General features: G+C 38.9%; 2 long non-coding RNA genes across 2 annotated transcripts; both read right to left on the bottom strand.

Moving 5' to 3' along the window:
- Positions 1-1107: 1107 nt before the first annotated feature.
- On the bottom strand, positions 1108-8525 carry LOC109501666. Its single transcript, XR_002159880.2, has 3 exons — positions 8050-8525; positions 2997-3044; positions 1108-1218 (listed from the first exon to the last, which is right to left on the bottom strand). It is a non-coding gene; the product is annotated as an uncharacterized LOC109501666 (long non-coding RNA).
- Positions 8526-9225: 700 nt separating this feature from the next.
- On the bottom strand, positions 9226-24734 carry LOC123386836. Its single transcript, XR_006601279.1, has 3 exons — positions 24624-24734; positions 17534-17891; positions 9226-9819 (listed from the first exon to the last, which is right to left on the bottom strand). It is a non-coding gene; the product is annotated as an uncharacterized LOC123386836 (long non-coding RNA).
- Positions 24735-24808: the final 74 nt, after the last annotated feature.

Here is a 24808-nt window from a genome sequence, read left to right on the forward strand (position 1 = left end):
AACAGGTGGCCCTGAATGTAAGTGGGGAAGGAAATCCTCCCAATAAATAGAGCTTCAGATTGTCTACCTGGTCATCCACTTTTTGTGGAAAGAGAAGAAGCTTAAGGCAAGAATAAATAGAGCATAAAGAATAAATAACAAAATTGAAGACAACGAGGTCCGGGAAGGGGAGTGGGGACAAGCACTGCATGTTATCCAACATGCAGGTAACAAAATTTGATCCTGCCTATGTTTTTTAGAGGCAGATGAAGGATCTCTTAAAGGGAAAAATTAAAATATTTGTATTAGTTTAAAGAGAGAACACTTATTCAGAGGGATTGGGGGACATAATGCATGTGAAAAAGTCTTTCACATACATCTTTTTATGAAATTAATTAATAAAGAAGTAGATAGAATGACTTCCAATGAACATCAGCAACCTTGTCCTAGACCACCTATTCTTGGCACAGTGGGCACATGAACAGTATCACCACGGCAGCAGAGCTGGAAGCATGAGCCTGATTGCGTGGGATCCCACCCGCCACAGCTGATTAAATACCACTTCTGCCGAAAGTCCAAACCTTCCAGCAATCGAAACCAATGCTGAGCCTCCAGTATGGCACCAACTCTCCAGACCAGCTTGGTGCCAAGTTGATTACATTCGACTCCTTTCATTCTCAGAAATGTAGCCATTTATCTTGACTGAAATCAACACGTATTCCCAATATGGGTTTGCCTTCCTTGCCTGCGTGACCTTAGCCAGCACCATTGCCCAAGTGCTTACAGAATGTGTGACCTACTGACTTGGCATCCCACATCACATTGCAGGGTACAAAGGTACCCACTTAAAAGCGAAAGCAGTTAGCTTGTGGGTGCTCGATCATGGGATTTTCTGTCTAGATATACAGATTCTTTAACTTTCTACTGCCCACTGGACTAATACACATTGGGATATTAAATAAGACTTGACCCATCATCCCATCTGAATCCTTTGGTTTTCTAAAGGCTTTTCCTGACAATTTGGGCCTCAGCCAGACTGCTTTCCCCAGTGCTCCATTTTAAATTTTATTGTCCCCTTCAGAACATAGTTATGGTATCCATTTTCATTATTTCTCTCTTCTTTCCATATCTTACCTTTTTCTTATGGAATCTTGCCCTTGCAAGACTGGAACTTCTTGGACGCTTTGTCCCAATATAATGCTGCCATCTAAATTGAGTTATAGCAATGTCCTTTTGGTTCTTGTAAAATAAAAAATAAAAAACACATTAAAACAGATAGTACCTTCTAGCAGGCTAGTGGCTACAACATAAGAATCCAGTTGCTATACTATATCATTCTGGGATTTTTTTTTCCCCATACCTTATGTCCTCCAGTCCCTCTGAATGAGTGTTCCCTCTTTAAAGTAATAAAATTATTTTTACTTTTCCCTTTAAGAGTTCCTTCCTCTGCTTCTACAAAATACAGGCAGGCTCAAATTTTGTTACCTCTGATTTTTCCATTTTCTCTTTATCTCATGTTTATCTTTATCTCATGTTTTCTATTCAAATACGTGAAAGGCTTAAAATAAATATGTTCCTCCTCAAGATTAAGATTTTTAAGCCTGCATTCGATGCAACGTTCCCAGTATGCTAACCACATGAGCCCAAGTCAACCAATTCCCCAAAATTTATAAATTCCCTTATAAAGCAGGTTCACAGTAAATTCCTTTATCAACGTCAACTTCTATCTGTTCCCTGAAAAAAAAAACATTCTACGTCTGGATTTTTCTAGTCCCCATTTCTGTGCCTTTGATTCATATTTCTATTGCCATGTTCTATTTTATTCAGCCAGCTTAAAATATCACAGTGCTTCTTTACCCACACAACATTGTCTTCTCATTTCTGTAATATGCACTTTTTTTTCTTTTAATAAAGTCTTGGCCTGCTTAGCTGTATTCCTGGAACATCAAGCCAGAAGTTCTTGTTATTTTTTTCCACTTATTTCTTCCAAAATTCATCACACGTTACTTTACTCTTGAAGCTTACATCATCCTCTTTCATCCCTAGCAAGGAATGACTACAAATATGTCTCTTGGAGTAATTCTTAGTTAGTTGATTGTCCAAACTCCCGTAACATAGTCCCCAGGCAGCCCCTGGCTGATTTATCTTTTCAATCTTTCTGACAATAAAATGTTGCTGAAACAATTTTGTGATGTCTATGTTTCATGGCTTTGAATAGATTTTCCCGCTCCCATTTTGGTCTTCCTTTGTTTACTTGGACCTTAGGAAGAACAGGAGAGATCTGAAAGAATACGTACTCGCCTCTCCTGTCTCAATAACACATAAACCTTAAATGGTCCTCTTTGCACATCACTGACCCTATTTTCTCCTTTGTTCTCTTTTTTCAATCATTAATTCCTCCTCCCCCAAATTGTTACAGTGAATCTGAAGCCTTCCGTGACTAATGGCCCCATGAGACATCCCTCTGTTTTGCCATCCCCTAGCATTTACATCTAAAATATGGAATCAACCAGGGCATCTGGGTGGCTCAGTCATTTGAGCAACCAACTTAGGCTCAGGTCCTGATCTCGCGTTTGTGAGTTTGAGCCCCACGTCGGGCTCCGAGCTGACAGCTCAGAGCCTGGAGCCTCCTTCAGATTCTGTGTCTCCCTCTCTCTCTGCCCCTCTCCTGCCTGCACTCTCTCTCTCTCTCTCTCTCTCTCTCTCTCTCTCTCTCTCTCAAAAGTGAAGAAATAATAATAAACATTAAACAAAATAAACATTAAATATGCAATCAACCACTGTGTATTTGTTGTAAACATATTGCTAGATGTGTGTGTATGCATGTGTGTACATGTGTGTGTGCTGATAATTGCCTTGGCTTACCAGCCAAACATCTCTGTCTTCTTTTGTATCATGATTTCTGTCTATGCAAATACTGGAAATGCAACTCTGAATAGACGTTTGAGGTACTGTATTAAATTGGTCATTATTCCATTCATCGAGCATTTAGTGATCATCTATTCAGTGTCACTCACTGTGCTAGCTGCTCAATCAAGTGGTCCCAGCTTCCCACAGCTCATAGTCTAGAGAAAAAAAGAAAAACAAGAAAACAGATAGTCACACCAGAGTGCAAAATCTGTAGGAGGATATGGAATTAACAAAGAAACCCTCTAAATCAGTGTAAGAAAAGGGTGGAAGAAGGAGAGAGTGGAAAGAGGAGGACCAGGGGAAGTTAGCTCGACAGAGGAAGGGGGGGGGGGGGCGGCCAGAGTGCCCCTGGCAGAAGGCAAAGCAAAGCAGAGTGGGGTACTGAGGTCCTTACGGTATGGTTGGGGTGATGTGCATGGTGCTATATGGCTATAGAGACAAGTTCAGGAAGATGGTGGGAGATGAAGCTAAGAAAGCAGTTAAGAGCCAGTTTAGAAGGGACTTTATATGGCATATTGAAGAGTTTGCCCTTTGTCCCACCCCATTCCTTGTGTGTGGCTATAGTCACTAGGCTTCTGACTAGCACTGGGAAAGAGGTTCCACGTTCTGTCTGCTGTCTCATTTTTGCCGCTCAGTACTTGAAACTCCTTTGATTCCTAGCCCTACTCTCAATCTCATTATCCACCTCTCCAAATTACCCTAAATGCTACTGCCAGATTAACTATATTGTTGAATTTCATCTCGTACATTTGAAAACCTTGAGTGTTTCATTGCTGCCAAATGCAGCAGAAATCCCTACACATTATGCCCCTCAATGAATCTCCACCACCATTTCCTGTTCCCCCCATGAACACACCTTTTACACATGGGTGCTATGGTTTCCAACTCTGTGCCCTTCCTCGAAATGTCCTTTCTGTTTTTCATCTACTCAAGACTTTCTGGTCTTCTGGCCACATGTCCCGTGTAATTTGTCTTCTTGGAATCAACAATGTGTTTCATTTCTATTATCTTTCAGCCCTTATTGTACTGGGCCCTGTAGTTTTATGTATTTATTTTGTTCATTTGACTAAAAAAAATTATTCCTGGGTCAGATCTGTGTCTTGGCCACTTTTAAAAATTTTTTAATAGTCCATAACACCATTTCTTGAGCAGAGGTGCTAGGTAAATATTACATTGGAATACATCAAATTGGTGACCATTAATTAGTGAAGCTCTATCAATCTACTCTTCTCCAAAGTAGTTACTTTATCACCTCCACTCCCTTTTTACTATGTTATTTACAAGGAAGGTAGAGGCTGATGTTTTATTTCTATTTTATAGAGAAATATTTGAGTGTCAAGGATTTTAAAAGTTTACTTAAGTGTTTGGGGACTGGAATCTAAGCTTCTGATACCTGTTTAGCGCTTGTTTAGATTATATTAGATCCAGGATTCTTTTCCTGGAAGGAATTAAAAGGGAAGCTTTAAAAAATATATTAAGAGTTATTTTTACTACTATTTATCATCAGTACTGGGAGGAAAGATAATGGGAAAGTTGTTACATCACTAAAAAATAAGTTAAGTGATTTCTAACTTTATAATTCAGGGAAATGAAGACTTCACTTTAAGAAATAAGATAGTTAATGGGGCACCTGGTTGGCTCAGTCAGTTAAGTGTCCAACTTTGGCTCAGGCCATGATCTCAGGGTTAGTGACTTCAAGCCCTGCTGTGGGCACTGTGCTGACAGCTCAGAGCCTGGAGCCTGCTTCAGATTCTATGTCTCCCTCTCTCTCTTCCCCTCCCCTGCTCACGCTCTGTCTCTCTCTCACACAAAAATAAATAAACATTAAGAGATAGATAGTTAAGAGGTGGTTTGGAGTGCTCTGGGTTCATTTGAACCTGCTTTGGGTTAATTTGTTGAAAGCCAATTGATTCAAAGCTATTTCAGCACATGGCAAACCCACCAAAAGACCATCTGGAGGGAACTGTCAGCTTCATATCCTGAGGTAATAGGAAACTTGGTTGCAACCATTTGAGGGCAATTTCAGGGGTGGGATGCGAGCCTACCAAAATAGAGAAGGCCATAAACTGGGTTTAAGAAAAGACCACCCATTCACAGATAAAGCATTAAGCATTGAGCAATACCAGGCATCCAAATTATAAAATACGCACGAAATTAGCATCCAGCTAAGTTGAACAGATGAATCCTTAGTAAAATAGCTGAGATGTAAAGCCTAGGGCAAAACTAAAACTTTGAAAAATTCTTCCAGAATTCATCAATTTTGACAAATTGACTTTTTGGAAACTGATTTTCAGTGAATTGTCCTGATTCTAGTTTGAATAAATATCTAGCCTTAGTTGCTTACACATTATTCCATCAAAGAAGAATGCAGGTTTGTGTATGGGCATGATAGCTGGTCTGTGACCCAAAAGTTTAGTTTGTACCTTAACCCTATCCTACATAGTACTGATTTTTTTTATCTTATGTTCTTCTTTCAAGATTTTAAGCAGTTTTTTTAAATGTGTATTTGTTTTTGAGAGAGGGAAAGAAGAGGGGTCAGAAAGAGATGGGTATAGAGGATCAAAAGCGGGCTCCATGCTGACAGTAGAGAGCCTGATGCGGGGCTTGAACTCATGAACCATGAGATCATGACCTGAGCCGATGTCAGATGCTTAACTGACGGAACCACCCACACACCCCTCAGGATTTGAAGTTCTATGAAAGGTGGGACCATTACACCACATCTTATGACTCTTTACGTTCCTAGTACCTTGCACACTTGTATTTGGTAGCCTGCATGTTAGCCATCAGATGAGGACAGAGTATCGACCCAGCTGCCTCACCTTTGAGGGCATGGTTAGGGGAACCCTCAAAAGATGATTCCCTCCTTATTGTGGTTCAGTAGTTTCATCTTCATGTATGAAAGACAATGTTACCATTACAACTAAATTAAGAGTATTCTGGAGCTGAATAAAGTTTTCCTGCCCTATTGTGACCCCATCCAACTTGACTAAAGTCTTTTCCTTTTCTTAAGTGGGAATTGGAAAAAGAACTCATATATCATCCTTCTAAATCCTCACAATTAGTGGGTAACTTTCATTTAATAAACGTTGACTTGCAAGAGCTTTCTGTTATTGATAATGCTTACAATTAGTAAGAACTTGAATTATTTTATCAACTTTTTCTTTCTGTTTCGCAATGACACAAAGCCTGACCAGAAAGCAGAGCTTCTCAACCTATGAAACTGAGCTTCTGAATATTTTTACTATTTTAGGTAAATAATAATGGCTCCACCATTATTGGTAGCGCCACCCTCCTCCTTGATATTAGGACCCTTAGATGACCTGCCTTTATCCCTGACCCTGCAGGAGGAAGGTTCTCCCTCTGGTGAGAATCTGGTGTCTGAAAATGTTCTTCTATGATTCAGATGCCCCAAGCTATCCTATAACTACTCCCTGGATGTCTCCTTGATTTCCAGCCCTGGAAGACTGTAGTCTGGTCCAGTCTTGTGCTGTTTTCTAAAACTCATTTATTAGTTTATTAAAGCCTAAATTTATCCTCTTGTGAAACCTGATTAATGTCCATTGTTCTTAGCTATACTTTGTTCATATGCTATCATAGCACCTTCCATATTATGTATTTGCTATACCCACATCTGACTTCCCAACTAGACTGTGAACATATTTTTGCTCTTTGTCCCCAACTGGACAGTTGTCTCTCATACTATACACTTTCACACTAGGAATAGCCATCTTTTCTAGATGTGAAATGACTAGATTCCCAAATACTCTAGAATGTAGTCTAGTCAAATCCTAAAACTACTAGAACATAAGCTCCATGACAGAAAGGAGTTTCCTTGTGTTCATCATTGTATCTCAGTTTATAGAACAGTGTCCGGCAAGAGTCAGTACTAGTCTCAATAAAGTTTGTGACACAAAAGAATACTGTGTTAGTATGCAACAAGATGAAGGGAACAGTGTTATATCAGTCTTTTTAGATATTTGTAAACTATAAAGGCTCCAATATTCCTTTCATACCTTAGAGACAAAACACAGTCTAAGATTTTTATATAATAGTGATTTCTAAATTTTTCATCACTGATATTTTTCATTCATGTGGTTTCATAAGAACACTCTTATTTGAATATTCAAATAATTGTCATTTTTAAGCTTTACAAGTTCTAGGTTTTTCTGCTTCCAAAATGATGGCCATACCCTCATGGAAACTCAAGCAACTGCTTTTAACTTAGGTATAAAGAGTAGCCCATCGGGATAACTTAAAGAGTCAAGCCACTGCACTCCAGAGGTCTCCTGGGTGCTCTGAGCAGCCCAGATTCTTTCCTGGCATGGCACGTCCAAAGACCCTAATCCAGGTGGGGCTCAGGAGCTTTGTAGGAAAGAACTTAAAGTTTGCCGGCAGTTGTGGCTCCAGTGTGCTTCCATTACACGGGACTGAGTTTCCCCAAAAGAGAGCAGACTGGAGGAAGAAAGGCAGAGCATTGAAAGAAAAACTGCCCAAGTGGAGACAAAGCCAGGCTGAGTGAGCAGAGTGAGCTTCAAGAAAGCCAGATTCCAGGAACTATGTGCCATTGCTGGGTCGGTGCCTAGGGTGAGCCCGGGTGGAGGGGAGCAGGAGACCTGCAGGCTACCAGCAAATGGGCAGCAAGGGTGGCAGCAGATTAGTGCTGCTCACTGGAACAAAGGAGTCATGGAACAGCGGATCCAAGAACATATGTGTGAGACCTCCCTGGACTTGGTGAAAGCTCCATGAGGTGAGAAAGGCTGGCACTCCAACTGAACAATGCTCACAACATTGGTTCCCACCCACCACCTCCAGCTAGAGGAAATACAAGTTATATGAGGAAGAAGCATTAAGCTGGGAGGAAAGAAACAAATCTTTACAAGTTTAGGTCATGTCACCAACTCGGCTGCTAGTAGCTTTTTCAACAAAAATGTATATTCCTATAAAAAGAAACAACAAAGTCTCCATGTCATAACGCTTGTGAAGGAAGGGGGAGGGATGGAGATGGTGTCCCCTAGACTGGAAATAGATGTGTAGTGCCACTCGATCAGTGCCGGGAAGACATGCTCACCCTCAGGACATGATATTTCAGGCTCATTCAGCACAAGTGTGTTAAAGGGAAATACCACGGAACGGAGTGACTCATCAACTCACTACAACCTTGGCAAGAATTGGTGTATCCAAGTTCCAAGACAGCAGAGAATGCAGGGTCCAATGAGCACGAGGTCCAGAGCAAGGGCCCAAGGAACCTGAAATAACAAACACAACCACTTACTATTGGCTGGGTGCGTTCTATGTTCTCTGCATGTTTTCATTTACACATTTAATCCTCCAAAATACCCTGTGAGGTAGGGACTGTTGTTATACCCTCATTTTACAAATGAGGGACCTGAGGCACAGAAAGGCTGAGTAACTTGCCCAAAGCCACACAGGTATCAAGCAGCACGGTGGAGATTCAAAGCCAGACAGTCTGGCTCCTTATCCTAATGCTCCAGCGTCCTTCAGATGATGCTTCTTTAGCACTTACCCTCTGCCGGGTTCCCTTCCAAGTATTTTGCATAGGTTAACACATTCAAGGTTGAAAGTGCAGATAGGGATAGAGGAAAATAAAATTTACTTAGGGCTTCCTCTCTTCTGAGGTAAATTTCTTAAAAAGAAAATAGTTACAATTCATTAATCTCCACTACTGCAGCATGCATTCTGATAAGGAAACTAGTATAAAGAAAACCATGACTACAATGAAGACCCTGATTTTTAAAATCATAGGATTCTAATGAGAACAATAAGTGGACTTGCATCATTAAGTCACAGAAAATTATGGGACAATGAAAGTGAAGTAGAAAGAAAGAGTGTTAAACATACCAACCTGGAGCATATATGCCCCAAAATTAAAATGTTGAGTGAAAAATATCAAGTTGCAGACTAAGTCATGAAATGTGATATCATTTATATGAGGTTTTCTAACAGCTTTATTGAGTTAAAACTTAATGTATACATTTTAATAAGTTAGGACATATGCCTACACCTATGAAACTATCGCCTCAATCCAAAGTTTTCTGGTGTCTCCTTCCCTTCCCTCTCCTCCCCTCCCTTTCCCTTCCCTCCCCTCCCTTTCCCTTCCTTTCTCTCCCCTTCCCTTCCCTTGCCTTTCCTTTCCTTTGTCTCTTTCTTTTCCTATTTTCTTTCTTTCTTCCTTCCTTCTTTCCTTTCTTCTTTCTTTCTTTCTTTCTTTCTTTCTTTCTTTCTTTCTTTCTTTGTAAGACCACAACACGATATTTACCCTCTTAACAAATGTTTGGTTACACAAAACATTATTGTTACCTACAGGCTCTATGTTGTACATTAGATCTCTAGAATGTATGCATCTTGTATAACTGAATTATACTAACTGAACAACAACAATTCTATATATTGTTTGGGTGGGTAAAGGTAAATATTAACAATCAAAGAAATGAATGAGAATATTCACCAGATTCCAGAGGCTGGCTACCTCTGCAGAGGAGGAAAAGAATGTGAATAGAGAGAACATCTAAGGACTTTGATTCATTTTTCATAATGTTTTATATATTAAGCTGTATTTTAGCTATATAACTCTTCTTTCTATACAAACCCTCTTATATATGTCCGAAATATTTTCCAAAATGAATAAATCATTAAATGACTTCGGAATAAATGGCGATACTGTGTAGAGAGAGACTTCCATTTAAATAAATGTACAATGTATATTTATGTCTTTTAGAAATCCTTTCTTTCAATGGAGCTAAAGAAAAATCTCTTGAAAAGAAAGCTATAGTTGTATATAATGCATCTTCCACTCTACTTGCCAAACTTCTTCACTCTGCTCTCTGTCTTGGAAGTCTGACTTATCCTCTGCATCAACAGGATTTCCACATCCTCTGTGTTCTGGCTGGGTTCAGCCAATGATGAGCCCTTAGGAAATCAGACAGAGAGGGGAAACCAAAATCAAAGTGAGCATTCCTTTGTCTTCTTGGAGATCGCCTTGAATTGGCCTGCTTTTCCACCAAAGTTCATTGCTCTCCTCTATACAACTCAAGGTAATCCTCTCTCCCTCGTGGTTCTTTGTAGTTCTTTCTACTGCTCTCTGCTTCATCCCTTTGTACCAATGAGTGATAAAAATTGAGCTATGAACCCTTGGTTCCAACACTGTTCCTACTTCATAGTCAATTATTTAAATAAACTGTACTTGAGTTGTCCCTTATATACGTAAATAGTTTTATTCTTTTACCTTTAAGATAAAGTCTTTCTCTCAAGAAAAAGAATTAATAGGGGCGCCTGGGTGCTCAGTCGGTTAAGCGGCCGACTTCGGCTCAGGTAATGATCTCGCGGTCCGTGAGTTCAAGCCCCACGTGGGGCTCTGTGCTGACAGCTCAGAGCCTGGAGCCTGTTTCAGATTCTGTGTCTCCCTTTCTCTGACCCTCCCCCATTCATGCTCTGTCTCTCTGTCTCAAAAATAAATAAACGTTTTAAAAAAAAAGAAAGAAAAAGAATTAATAATTCTTATTCTCTCGATAAGAATAAATGTATCTTTATATATCCATGTGTTCATTTATATAACAAATATTTACAATATGTTAACCAGGTGCCTAATGGTAAATAAATGATAGGGGAAAAAATTGTTATGGTTATCATTAGGCCACAGGCTATTTTCAAAGATGTCACAATCAAGAAGGAAGACAGAATCCCAATCAATTAAATCGTATTTATGTTATCATATATAATTTATAATATATTCTTTATAATTATAATATGTATAATATAATATAAATATTTGTATTTATATTTATAATTCTTATTTATAATATTCTATGCTATATTATTCTTAAATTCTATATCATGGTATATGTAAAATGATATGAATTTTTTTTTAAAAAGCACTAAATTTAAACGTGCTATTAAAGTCTTCCAAAGCAGTGTTCTTTAAAATAAGTCAATATAAAAAAAATAAAAATAAAAATAAAGAAAATAAAATAAGTCAATATACCGCTTCCTTCATCAGGAAAATCTTGTTACCAAAAAATAGCTATAAAACTGATGAACTAAGTCTGTGTGCTTAATGATGCAATTGATTTACATTCTGACATTCATAACACTTTTTAGACCAGGAATGAACCATTTATTTCATAAAACACAATAAAAATGAAAAGTGTGAGACAAATGTCTGTCTTAGAAGTTTAACAATAATTTCCTATGTACACATAGATTTTAAAAAGTTGTCGACAATCGTTTTACACAACAATATTGATGAGCTCCTGAAATAAGACAGGCGGCCACAAAAGGTAGCAATTAGTATTGCTCTCGGTGGTCTTTCCCCCACCCCTCAACTTTATTGCCCTCCAGATAAGGAGAAAAAGACATCCATATGTGTGCAGTATCAAAGATTTTACTGGGGCACCTGAGTGGGTCAGTCAGTTGGGTGTCTGAATCTTGATTTCGGCTCAGGTCATGATCTCACAGTTCCTGGCATCAAGCCCCTCATGGGTCTGACAGCACGGAGCCTGCTTGAGATTCTGTCTCCTCTCTCTGCCCCTTGAGTTCGCTCTCTCTCTCTTTCTCACACATAAACATTAAAATATATATATTTTAGGGGCGCCTGGGTGGCTCAGTGGGTTGAGTGTCCGACTTCACCCCAGGTCATGATCTCACGGCTTGTGAGTTGGAGCCCCGCGTCAGGCTATGTGCTGACGGCTCAGAGCCTGGAGCCTCTTCAGATTCTGTGTCTTTCTCTGTCTCTGTCCCTCCCCCGCTCACACTCTGTCTCTCAAAAATAAATAAACATTAAAAAATTTTTTTAAATAAAAAAATAAAAATGAAAAAAATATATTTACCAGTTGCTGGACGTTCAATCCAAGAACATGCTGACAGGAGTGGAGCACGGGCAACCATACAGAGCACAAGAAGACTGATTCTTTTCACTTTGGTTTCACAGTCACTTGCTTTGGCTTGTCAAGTTATACCATAAATATCTCTATTGGCATAGAAATGTGACACCACCTTGTTTGGGTACCACTGTCTTAAAGATAATAATGGGGCGCCTGGGTGGCGCAGTCGGTTAGGCGTCCGACTTCAGCCAGGTCACGATCTCGCGGTCCGTAAGTTCGAGCCCCGCGTCAGGCTCTGGGCTGATGGCTCGGAGCCTGGAGCCTGTTTCCGATTCTGTGTCTCCCTCTCTCTCTGCCCCTCCCCCGTTCAAGCTCTGTCTCTCTCTGTCCCAAAAAAATAAATAAACGTTGAAACAAAATTAAAAAAAAAAAAAAGGTAATAAGCTCTCGTTTATGGACAAGGGAAAAATTTCCATGAACTATATCAGTCAGTATGCAGCCAGGATAGCAGAAACCAGTCTGGTCATTTCAAACAGTGACAATTTAACACTGGAAACTGGTTACAAAGATACTGGAAGAGCTACATGAGCCAGAAAAGAGAAGTTCACCCAAAGAGCAGTAACTGCAGAGAATCACTATTATGCTGAGGAGACAAGAAGTGAAGGGGGAAATGGTATGACCCAGAACCCACAGTGTGAGCCTCTGAGGCTGCTGAGAGCTCCCTACTGCCGATGCGGCTATCGCGGCCTGTGGTGCCAGTGCCTGCTCAAACACTCCCCACCACTGCCAGTGGACACACTGAATGAGAACCCAGAGCTCACACTGGCCAATGGCCTCTACTACCGGAAGCTTCTGCCAGAAGCCAAGGGGGGAAAAAAAAAAGTTTCTTCCCTCTTCCCAGTTCCCAATTACCTGCCAATGTCTCCCGCTGGTAGAACCTAACAGGGAAGCAACTGGTGATGGAATCCCAGGAAAATAGCTTGCAGGCTTTCAGCCCCAAATGTGGAGAGGAATATAGAGAAGGAGAGGGGGTAGAACGGAGAGATCAGATGCTCTCAGCAATTCACTAAAGTCTGTTTTATACTTTTGTCCATTCACCTTCTCAGAAACAAAGAAAAAGAAAAATTACTTCAAAACTCTAGTCAATTTTGGGGGCACCTGGGTGGCTCAGTCTGTTAAGCGTCCAACTTCGGCTCAGGGCATGATCCACAGTTCGTAGGTTCGAGCCCTGCGTCGGGCTCTGTGCTGACAGCTCAGAGCCTGGAGCCTCCTTCAGATTCTATGTCTCCCTCTCTGCCCCTCCCCAGCTCACAGTCTGTCTCTTTCTCTCTCTCAAAAATAAACATTAAAAAATTTTTTTTTTACTCTAGTCAATTTTTAGTCCTTTTCTCATGGAAATACATATATAGATTTCCAACTTTATGAGATACAATTGGTGCATCACATTGTATACATTTAGGGCATACAAAGTATTGATTTGATACATTTATAAACCGTGCCATGATTAGCAGCTTAGTATTAGCTAACACTTCCGTCACATCACACAGTTAGTTACCATTTACTTTCTGTGGTAAGAACATTTAAGCATATACTATTATTGGCTACAATCAATATTCAAGCATATGATACAGTATTATTAGCCATGATCACCATGCTGCACATTAGATCCCCAAACTGGTTAATCATATATAGCTGGAAGTTTGTACCCTTTGACCATATCTCCCTATTCCTTCCACCCCCAACCCCTAGTAATTACCACTCTTCTGTTTCTGAGTTTGCATTTTTTTCTTAGATTCTACGTAAAAGTGATTTCATATGATATTTGTCTTTCTCTGATTTATCTCACTTAGCATAATGGCCACAAGTTCCATCCATGTTGTTGCAAATGGCAAGATTTCCTTATTTTCATGGCTGAATAATATTCCATTGCCTATACATACCATATCTTCTTTATCCATTCATCTGCTGATGAACACTTAGACTGTTTCTATATCTTGGCTATTTGTGAGAAATGCTGCAAGGAACATGGGAGTGCAGATATCGCTATGGCTTCCTGCTCTCAGTTTCTTTAGATATATACCCAGAAGTGGGACAGCAGTTCTATTTTTAATTTTTTGAGGAACCTCCATACTGTTTTCCATAGTGGCTGCACCAATTTACATTCCCACCAACAATGCACAAATCCTTTTATCCACATCCTCACCAATACATGTTACCACTTTTGTCTTTTTGATGATAGCTATTCTAACTGGTGTGAAGTTATATATCTCATTATTTTGATTTGCATTTCCCTGATGATGTGTGATGTAATGTGTAATTTTAACTACTAGTTAACATATCATTTTGTTGATAACTATATTTTATACTTTCCTCTACCTTCCACCTAATAATGGAAATAAAAAATATCAATATATGTTATATTGATCCTTTATTTGTTCAAATTAAATCAGAGTCAGAAGTACTATATTTTCCTACTTATTACCTTGAACTCTGAGGGCCAGGCCAAAAAGTTGATGTATAAGTGTCAAAAATTTTAGTCTTACAAATAAATATTGCTTAAGCAATTATGTGACTAATAAAGTATAAATATTTAAGAATGTCATAAAAAGTTTCCTCCAGCTAAATAAATGTTGAAGTAGTATATTTCCAAATTTTAAAATCCTTAGCTTTACTAGAGACTCTTCAAACTTTTAGCATTATTATTAAATGGTAGAACATTTTCAAGAATTCTTCCTGACACTTTCATCTTTTATTCAAGGGCTTTTTTGTCAGGTCTGAACTGATGTATTACATACCATTTCTTTTCCTCAATAATTTTGGAAATGACACATTTTCTTTTCTCTCTTCTGCTTTTATTTAAAAGCCTAAAATACACATAATGGGAGGCAATTTAGGTGTGGCTCTTCAAAGCCTGTAGTCCCTTGCATTGGCTGCAGGAGGCATGAGGTTGAAAAAAAAAAAATAAATAAGAATGAGGGCTGGGAATTGTTAGAAATGGAGACAAGAAGGTCATTGGTGACCTTCCCAGTGTGGGCGGAGCAGCGGCTGACAGAAAGAATGCAGGTTCTGAGGTCAGGCCACCAGGATTTGAAGCCTAACTCTACCACTTACAATATCTTTGACACTGTGCAAGTTATTTATTCCTCTAGGTCTCATTTTCCTTAAGTGTACAAAAGAGATAATTCTACCTGCCTCATATGGCAGAGTAAATGCAGTGATGTTCTTTAAAGCTCTTAGAACAATATATGGCAAATAGTAAGTAATCATTAAATGTTTATTGTCATTCAGTATTAATACAATGGGTTAAAAAATAATCATATCCTACATCGGGAAGTCCAAAAATGGTAGCGCTCAATGGAGCTCACTTTGGCATTCACTTTTAACTCAGTAATCCTGTATTTGGGCATTTGTTCCATAGAGAAACCTACTCATACACGACACAACATGGCATGCACAATATTGACAATGGCAGGGTGGTTTGAAAATATGAGTAGAAACAACACAGGAGACCAATTTTATACACCAGTCTATGTCACCAAAGGAACACTGTGCCACTTATATGAAGAGGACTTCAGTGTTCTGACATAGAAGACCTCCAAGATATATCATGATGTATAACAAGCAAGAGGAAGATAACTGTATATTATGTTGCTAAAGTTTTGTTTAATGGAAGAGAGAGGAAATTTTTAAATGTTTCTCAAATGGTTTGTTATCCCATCATGCATATCATTCAATGATAAAATAAATTCTACACACCAGTATAGCATTGGAATAACCTGTTAGTTATTCCCACCAGGGAGACAGCTTTCTTCTATCGATCTCCTTTTATTCCATCAATCTGACTCCCTTGGTGGTCTCCCTTCCTCTTTCCATCCTCCTCTTTTCTGCTCTATTCTCTCATCCTTTTCTTATTCTCTTGCTTTTTCCTTTGTCCCCATTTGTCCCTGGTACCCATAGGCATTCCGAAGCCACACAGGGGCCACTGAGGACTAGATTCCTGTACTAGAGCATATCATCCTGTAAATATCACAACAACAAAGCCCTGGCTTTAACTTTCTACTTTACTACTTTCACATTATTCTTGAAACAACTATTCAGCCATGAAACATTTTTATCTTAAAAGCCAAAGCCTAGAGGATGTGTTGGCCAACAGCAACACTACCTAGTTCACCATGTGAAGTCCAATAACTGTGTCCTTATTCCAGCTCCATTATTTATCACTTCTCATTAGCTGAAAACTCACTCCTAAGACAAGGGCCACAGAAAAGATCTTATTTTCATGTTATGCTTATTTCTGTGCTGAACAGTATTTTATTTCTCAAGAGCTAGTTTGAAAGAACAAGTTTTTCAGATGAAATGAACCAAAGACTAAAAGAAAAGCATATCAGCCCCATATTTGCTAAAACCTATTAATACACCCACAGAATAATATGAAGCACAGAAAATACCAATACTCAACAAGATTTTTCTTGGCCCAGTAGACAGTTACTAAAAGAAGCATTTGCTCATCTTTATCTTATTCAATACAATTTTTCATACTCTCATTCTAGAGGATTATAAAAAGAATTCTATTCAAATTAGTAGGAAGACAGTCAAATGTATTAGCTGATAATATAGATTTTAGAATCAAACTTGGTCACTGCAAGATTGCACGGAAACTACTTAACTTCCTTGAGAGTAAGTTCATCTCAAAATGGTAAGGAAATGATTTCTGTCTCTACAGTGTTGTGAAGATTATATGAAGAGTAGGTCAAGGACTGGGCATAGAACCTAGCATATTATAGACAAAATTGGCTGGAATATTATCACTATGTTTATAGTCCAAATTGATGATTATGTCCTTACTACTGGTGATCTGCAAAACCTAAAATGCATGGTCCCACACAACTCATCTCTAGGGTAGCACTGTATGCCCCTGGCCACTTGTAATTACCCATTTCACCAAGGCTTCCTTCAAGCCTGGTATCTTATTGTGTGTGCTCATTGATGGCTTTCTACCACTAAAGCCATGCAGGAAACAGAGCAGCCCCCTTCTCAAAGAAGTTTTTTAAAAAATCTAATTTGAAATATACAATTCATTAAAAAAAAAATGATCACCTCTGATGTCATCATTCAATCTTGTTCTCTACTGTCCAGAGGCTGTCAGACTAGTTCTTCTGTAAATGTTCAAATGGTAAATTGTAACAATCAAAAAAAAAAAAAAGGAAAGGGTACAAAACAAAGTTGTAGGAGAAAGGAAAACAATGCCAGGGAAGAGTAAAAGCAGGAGAATGAGAGCAAGAGAGTAATCAATGCAGAATGTCAAAACCAGAAAATAAGAGGAAAAGCAGTTCTGCTGAATATAATCCAGACCTATACGTGTGTTATAGGAAGGAGGAAAAGATAAACCCCTCAATCAAGCTCAAATCGTGCTCTAGCCCTGGCCGGATCCTCTGGTCGGCTGATGTGTTTATAAGAAATGTACAAGTCTGCGTTAGTTCCTAATTAGGTTAGGATGACTGCCAAAGAAAGTAGTAGTATTTTTAAATGAAAGGTTATGGTTACAAATGGATATCAAAAGCCTTGACACTTAAGTGGCCATGACAATAGCTGCTAACCGAAGCTGCATAATTGGTCCCCCAAGGTTGAACCAGCAACTCATGTTTCATTCTCATGAGGGCTGTCCCTGAAAGAATCTAGGAAATGGTACAATGTCGACTCATTAAATTCATTGACACTATTCATTTGGGTTGGGATGAGGGCAAAAAGAAATTGTTTTTAAATAATCGTGGATTTTTATCAGGCTGTCTTCCTCTAGCACTCACCTGGTAAGATGGTCCTTGGTAGTGGTTTCTTTACAAATCCCTGAAGTATATTCAGGAAGAATAAAATTAACTGCCTCAAACAAAATGTGGACCACTCTTTGTTCCACACAAGCCATTCCAAGAAATAGAATAATTGACTGAAGCCTCCAAATCGAATTGTCCTTTCAGTTGAATTTGCTATTATTAAGCAGGTAAATAAATAAGCAGAATAGACCATTTGGAATCATCAGTGGCACTGTCTCCGGTGAATCGTGCAGATGGAATTCTTGCAGATCACAAATCTCAACGCAATATGTCTTATATTCCAACAAGATGTCATCAAGAGGCTCTAAGAATCTATTTCCATTTTCACAGCGCACTGCCAAGGAAAAAAAAATGGGCAAAGTTCAAAGTGTCTGGAGAGCGGAGAAGTCCTTTTGAACCACTCTTGCCAATTAGCACATTTATTTTACATGAATAACATTTTTATGCCATTTATTTTCCCTAGTTCAATGTTTTGTCTTTAATGAGCCCTAAGAATATTTATTGAAAATGGCATTTATTGTTAATGAAAATTCCTTTTTTCCTCCTTCAGAATTGAGTGCTGGATCAAAAGTAGCAAGTGAAATAACATGCAAACACAATGCACAATTGTTCTCCACTCCAGAATTATACAAGAGAACCCACTGGAGTGTTGCATGTATCCCAGATGGGTACACTTCAGCAATAAGAAAGCATTCATCTCATCTCCAAAGACCATACCTACTTAAATGTTATAGGGATCCAGTCCATCAAAGCCAAGGGGATCCTTTTAAACCTAATTTTATAGCTCTCAGTAAAGATAAGGGGAACTGTGTGACCCTAGGGCTGAAGAAAGTGACTTACAATTATGCTTTGCCTGCTAGGGGTTATTGTTCCTCAGGGGACACTTGACAATGTCTGAAAACATTGCTTTGATTGTTAACAACTGGGGGGAGAAGGGGTGCAACTGGCATATAGTGGGTTGAGACCAGGAATGCTACTAATCATTCTACCATGCACAACACAATACCACCACCCACCAAAGGGAAAAAACAAAGCAAAACAAAAATTATTTGTTGCAAATAATATATTGATATATTGATATATTTATCAATAGTTCAGAGAACAATGTCCTTGAGACACTGTTAGAAATATTCTAGAGCTATTGTATTGCAATTGTGGGAATCCACTGGTGTCACTTCTATTTTTGTCAGCTCCATTATCCATATCCTCAAAGCATTATCAACATCAACAACAAAATCACTCACATTTATTGAGCAGTTTCCCTCTACAGTGTGCTATCCTAAGCATTTTCATATGCTGTTTAATCCTCCTAGAAGCCCAATGAGGAATAAACTGTTGTCACCATTCTATAGTAAAGAAAATTGAGGCATAAGGAGTTGTGACCCATCCAGGTCACAAAGCTACAGAGAAATGGGGTACAAACCCAGGTTGTTTCTGACTCCAGAAGCAAATCCTTCATCCCCAGTGTTCTCCACAATAGAAAGAAAATAGAAATGAGAGGAGAAAACTTAAAGGCAATTCCCCAAAAAAAGAATAAGATTTAATAAGTTACTGTATGAGACCCAATTGTACTTAATCAGCTCTTACCCTCCCCGCTCCCCAGCACCAATGCTCAATCCTGAGGGGCCCAGTCTCTTTTCTTAACACATGAGAATGACTAAAAATGGTACAAGTTGCACATACTGAATTAGCCCAATTTTAATCTAGTGGTTCTCCAAATTTCTCTAGCCTAATTTTATGGTGAAAAAAAAGAAAATTATGCTTCTAAACTAATTCAGAACTGATTTGTATATATAAAAATAACTAATATTTTCCATGGGAACTTGAAGCCAAGTTCTTGGCCTAAATGATGTTAAGTGGGTGAAGAACAACAGGCTGACTGTTCCTCCAACTACTTTGCCTTGTGCAGGAGAGCTGATGAGAACTCCTCTGAACTAGTTTTGGCATTGCACCCAACTTAGGCTGAACAAGACTGTAAGGTGGGACCTTACAGCCACTTGCATTTAAAGAATACACACACACACACACACACACACACACACACACACACACACTGTAATTCGAAATGGAAACAGAGCTAATTGTTGCCATCTGTGACTAAGTGAAGTCTCCTTAGTCACGGGTATGGGGCAGAATTGGGGAAGTGGGTGGAGCATAGGTAAGTTACATAAAAGGCAAAGGATAAAAACCATTCTTTACAGGAGGGCAATAAGTAGTTGTTCGCATCTAGCTGGTAAGAGTATCCAGAGAAGATAAAGAATACAGTTGACAGTACCATACCATAGCTGGGCCTTCAACTTAATGTTTAACAAAAACACAGTTGTGGTAGTTTTTGCTTGTTTGTTTTTAGTACAGTTGACACATGTGTTACTTTAGTTTCAGGTGTACAACACAGTGATTCAACAACTCTATAGGTTATGCTATGATCATCACAAATGTAGCTACCATCTGTCACCTCACAATGCTGTTATAATACCATTGACTATTTTCTCTATGCCATACCTTTTATTCCCATGACTTATTCATTCCATAACTGGAAGCCTGTATCTCCCAACTCCCTTCACGCATTTTGCCCTACATCACCTCCCCTCTGGCAACCATCCTTGGTTTGGTCTCTGTATTTATAAGTCTGATTTTGCTTTTTGTTGTTTGTTTATTCATTTGTTTTGCTTTTTAGATTCCACATGTAAGTGAAATCGCATGGTATTTGTCTTTCTCTGTATGACTTACTTCATTTAGCATAATACCCTCTAGGCCCATCCATGTTGTTGCAAATGGCAAGATATCATCCATTTTTATGGCTACATAATATCCCATTGTCTATATATACCATACCTTCTTTATCCATTCATCTATTGATGGACACCTGGGTTGCTTCCATATCTTGGCTATTATAAATAATTCTGCAATAAACATAGAAGTGCATATATCTTTTCAAGTTAGTGTTTTTGTTTTCTTTGGGTAAATACTCAGTAGTGGAACCTACTGAAGAAAAGAGGATACTTGCAAATGATATATTCAATAAAAGGCTAATATTCAAAATATATAAAGAGCTTCTACAACTCAAAACAAATCCAAATAATCCAAATTTGAAAAGGCCAGAGGACCTAAATAGACATTTTTCCAAAGAAGGCATACAAGTGGCCAACAGACATTTGAAAAATGCTCTGCGTCATTCAAAGAAATGCAAATAAAAACCATAATGAGATATCACCTGATCACCTGTCAAAATGGCCAGAATCAAAAAGACAATAAATAACGAGCGTTGGCAAGGATGTGGAGAAAAAGGAACTCTCAAGCACAATTGGTGAGAATGCAAATTGGTGCAGTCGCTATGGAAGACAGTATGGAGGTTCCTCAAAAAGTTAACAGTAGGGCTGCCATATGATCCAATAATTCCACTACTGGGTATTTACCCAAAGAAAAAGTGGTGGTAATTTTTAAAGTGTTTCATAAGAGTGATAGAAAGAGTTCATATGATTGGAACTACATGAGATAACTGTTTCTAAATTATGGTCTACTCGATCCAAATGGATTTTCATCATTCTATGCTTATTCTACCAAAGTCCTGATTTTACCATTATCCCTTATGTACCCCTCTGGTACATCTCTCATCACACAGTATTGCATTTGTCCACTAATTTGTTACTCTTCTTCATTAGATTGTAAATCTCTTGAGAGCAGGGTCTAGGCCATATTCATATATTTATCCCCAGGATATAACATGGCATTTGGCAAATAATAGGTACCAAAGAGAATATTGACAAATGAAATAATGTCATCTTGAAGGGAGATCCTGGAAAAATACAACAAGCCTATTACTGTTAACTGCTTTTTATTAGTGACTTAGACGAAGGTATAGAAGGCTTGGTAATATTTTAAATGGCACAAGGATGGAAGCTAAATATATTGAGTGATAGAAATTGAATTTTTAAATATCTCCACAGGCATGACAATCAGGCCAAAACTAACAAGATGCAATTTAACAGAAATAGATGTAAAAACCCGTTCAAACACTCAGTTGCACAAATACAAACCAAATTTGTCTCAGTTTAGTTGTGTTTTATATGACAAAGAACTTCAGGGATTTCACTGACAGAAGTTTTAATATGAGCCAAGCGCGTGATTTGGCTGCTAGAAAAGCTAATGTGATCTTAGGCTACCTCAGCAGAAGTGAGTTATTCACAATGTACATACAGCCCACTTAATTAAAAAATAGTTTGGTGGGGCGCCTGGGTGGCGCAGTCGGTTAAGCGTCCGACTTCGGCCAGGTCATGATCTCGCGGTCCGTGAGTTCGAGCGCCGCGTCGGGCTCTGGGCTGATGGCTCAGAGCCTGGAGCTTGTTTCTGATTCTGTGTCTCCCTCTCTCTGCCCCTCCCCCGTTCATGCTCTGTCTCTCTCTGTCCCAAAAATAAATAAACGCTGAAAAAAAAAAATTTAAAAAAAAAATTAAAAAAAAATAAAAAAATAAAAAATAAAAAAAAAAATAGTTTGGTGTGGCCATTAGTGGCGATATAGTACATAGAACAAGAGAGATGAAGGACCTGTGGCACTCAGTACGGTCATGCCACATCAGGACCCTATATTCAGCTCTGAGTACCACATTTTAAGAGAGATATTGACAAACCAAGTGCCTGAAGATGACTGCCAATTGGAAAATGCTCCAGAAACCAGATCATATGCTCCAATGATGGATAGCAGGGGGAAAAAACTCAAAAAATTTTAAGCTGGAAAAGGAAAGGTTTTCCTTGAATATTTTGATGACTGGATGGGAAAAATGTGCTCTGATCCCTGCCTTGCAATCTCCATGGCTAGAGCCACCTGGCCACCATTTTTATTCACTCAATAAATGTCTCTAATGTGCAATAGGTGGAAATACGAATCTCATGCCAACTAAGGGAAACTTAAAGAAACCTGATTTAGTAACTGAGTTGTCTCAGGGTCAAGTGAAATTGTTAGTGACTCTACAATAACTTTATGGACTTCTATCCCCATGACCAAACTATAACTCCATTCCCCATTTCAGCACGTGAGTCTTTGTTTGTTCTTCATGCTCTGATCATCTTCCTGATGATGTCATCATCTGTCTGCCTCCCTCCTTAGGATTTCTGTGTTTGATCCATTCACAGTCTCCCTGTCACTCAACTGGGACAGTCATCACCTTGAGGACCTTAGGTAACTGTCGACCCTGAAAACTGTTCTACCTGCCAGGTACATAAACATATCTGCAGTCCAATCACCCCAAAATGGCTTTCCCATTGCCTCCCTATAATGATAATCTGTGTGACTCAGAAGCCTGAATAGGTGAGATGGAGATAAAATAAGGTGGAGAAGATTTTTTTTCATTCAATTACAAGGAAAAATTTTTCTAACAATCCAAGTTTTTTGGAGGCACACCATCACTGGGAACTCCTCAGAAGCCTGGGAATAATTGGAGCAGTGCCATGAAAGGATTTCCTCATTGTTAGTGAACTGGGATGGGTTATTCTAAGGTAGTCTCCCAAGCTTTGTTGCATCAAAAATCAGTCAGGAAGCATGTTTTTAAAATGCAAAATTCCCAGAATCCAGTAGGTCCAGGCTGGAGTCCAAGAATCAGCATTTCTGACAAATACACCTCTCATAACAGGTGATTCCAGTACATGTGCATGTGAGTCACACTTTTAAAAACATTCTTTGAAGGAAAATAACCAATATTTACTGAAAACCCACCCTGCGTTAAGGGCTTTATATGTTTTTTTCTTAATTAAACCTCAACACAGTCTGTAGATGCTGTGACATAATCTTTAAGAACTTGGACTCAAAAACCAGGCTGCTAAATTTCAAATCCTGGCTTCTCCACTTCCTAGACTTTTCCATGTCTCAATTTCCTTTCCCAAAAAAATGGAGCTCATATTAGCAACAACCTCACAGGGTTGTTATGAGGATTAAATTGTTCAGTTCAACCAAAGTGCTTAGAACAGTGCCTGGCACACAATAAGGACTCAAGATTAGGATTACTATGAAGTTGTACTATCATTTCTCCATTTATACATCCAGAAATTGAAACTTAAACAAAAGAAGTCAGTTTCCCTCAGATCCTTCAACTAGTAATGATTTCAGTCTATCTGCCTTCAGAAATTATACATTGTACTGCTCACCCCAACTCTGAGATTCTATGATCCTACCAGCCAAATAGATTACTATTAATAGCATTGAATGGAAACTAATTCCAAAGATGGCCATACGCACATGTGGAACACACAGACATACCTCAAATTCCACCACGAATAATTTTATTAATGAAGAAACTAAGAGAAGAAGTGATACTGACAAAAGCTCACATCAAGACAAGAGTATAAATTTGAATGCGTGTTCCTTCTGTCACCTATCCTGTGGCTCTGACCTAGAATGAGTCATGACAGCCTGGAAAATTCTTCTCATTCAAGTCAACACAACTGTTTCAAAAACAAAGGTAGGAAACAAAAGTGGAATTCAGGGTGAATTCTGCCCCCTACAGGGTGACACTGTCACCAAAAACATGAAAACAGCATATTTACTGAAAAATATTTGTTGTCCATCACATAGGCACAGCCTAAAAGACTTAGATAACTATTGACATCTCAAGAGTAACCAAAAGATAACGTCGTGTGGAGAGAATTTGAGTCTTGAAAACAAAGCAAATTCAGTAAATTGTCATTAAAAGGATTAGCTTTGGAAACAGGCAACCTTATGTTTGAAGCCTTGCCTCAACCACTTACTAGCAGTTTACTTGACATTTCTGAAATTCTGTGTTCTCATTTACAAAAATGAGGATGAACCTGGGTGGCTCAGTCGGTTAAGCGTCCAATTTTGGCTCAGGTCATGATCTCACACCCCATGAGTTCAATCAAGCCCCTTGTTGGGCTCTGTGCTGACAGCTCAGAGCCTGGAGCCTGCTTTGATTTTTTGTCTCCATCTCTCTCTACCCCTCCTTTCCTTGCTCGTTCTCTCTCTCTCTATCTCTCTTTCTTCCCTCTCTCCCTTCCAAAAGTAAATAAACATTAACAATTTTTTTAAAAAAACAAAAATGAGGATGATCACGTTTACCTTGCAGAGTGTGAGGTTTCAGTGACGTCATTTCAAGTCAAGCTCCTCACACAGCGCCTGTCAGATAGAAAATATTCGGTAGTAGTGACTGCTAATCTGGACATCTAAAACTGTCCTGATAGGGAAGCACAGTGCTCATCTCCAGAGAGCAAGGAACTCATGTAACCCTGTGGGCAGGGAAAAGG

Source organism: Felis catus, chromosome B4, assembly GCF_018350175.1.
Source record: "Felis catus isolate Fca126 chromosome B4, F.catus_Fca126_mat1.0, whole genome shotgun sequence".
In the NCBI taxonomy this organism is placed as follows: Eukaryota; Metazoa; Chordata; class Mammalia; order Carnivora; family Felidae; genus Felis; species Felis catus.